General features: G+C 39.7%; 1 pseudogene; it reads right to left on the bottom strand.

Moving 5' to 3' along the window:
* Positions 1-355: 355 nt before the first annotated feature.
* LOC131502506 (small ribosomal subunit protein eS24-like) lies at positions 356-749 on the bottom strand (annotated as a pseudogene).
* Between the last annotated feature and the right edge of the window lie 303 nt (positions 750-1,052).

Here is a 1,052-nt window from a genome sequence, read left to right as displayed (position 1 = left end):
ATGAGAAATAGCAAAGAAAACATAAGAATCGGTCCAGTTAGTCCAATATCCAAGTATTAGGAGTTCCATGAAGAGACAACATAAAAAATGGAAAGACAGAAATTATCCAAAACATTTTCTTAACTGCTCGGGCTTAAGTCTCCAGATTGAAAGGGCCATTTGAACAACCAGCAAATGAAAGAAAGACCCATACGAAGCTTCATGGTGACAGGTTTTTTTTTTTTTCCAAACAACCAGACACATGGAAGTTCTTAGTTTATTAATCCTGTCATGAAAAATCTGCACAATCACCACCCAGTCACTGCAGAATCTTTACTCCTTCTGTTGTCCAGTCTCCAGCTCACTGCTAGATACTTCACTTCTTTTTGCCAGCACCAAAATTGGCTTTTGAAGTTCTCAACTTTCTTCATTCTGTTCTTGTGTTCCTTTCACTGTTTTCTTGATGTCTTTTTCTTCTCATACAGGCCATGTCTTGCAAGTCTATGTTTGGGTTCGTTTTTCTTTCTATAATCCAAGGAATCACAAATCCTGCCAAAACCAGTTGACTTATCACCTCCAAAATGGGTTCTGAATCCAAACACAAAGATGACATCTGGTGTGGTCTTGTACATTTTGGTTAGTTTTTCCCGAATTTCTGTCTTAGGTATTGTTGCCTTTCTGGGGTAAAGAACATCAATGACCATCTGTTTCCGCCGAAGTAGTCAGTTGGTCATGAACTTCCTGGTCCAGATAGTTACTGTGTCATTCATGATGGCGGCTGAGCCTCAAGCAGCCAGGGAAGAAGAAAGCTCATGGTGAAATTTGACTGCATGGGGACAAATTAAGAGAGGACAGTAAAGGTCACATCACAAAGGAAAGGCATCAGATGTCATTAGATTTCTCCCAAGCAACACCAGGTGCTAATGAAGATGTGAATGCCTTCAAAGTTCTGAGGGAAAATGAAATTCAACTTAGATTTCTGTACTCATCCAAACTAACATTCAAGTATGAGAGCCTATAAAGTTTCAGAAACTTGAGGACTCATGCATTCATCTCTCCTGCGCCCTTTCTTA

This window comes from Neofelis nebulosa, chromosome X, assembly GCF_028018385.1.
Source record: "Neofelis nebulosa isolate mNeoNeb1 chromosome X, mNeoNeb1.pri, whole genome shotgun sequence".
Lineage (NCBI taxonomy): Eukaryota > Metazoa > Chordata > Mammalia > Carnivora > Felidae > Neofelis > Neofelis nebulosa.
This window is presented reverse-complemented; position numbering and strand designations above follow the sequence as displayed.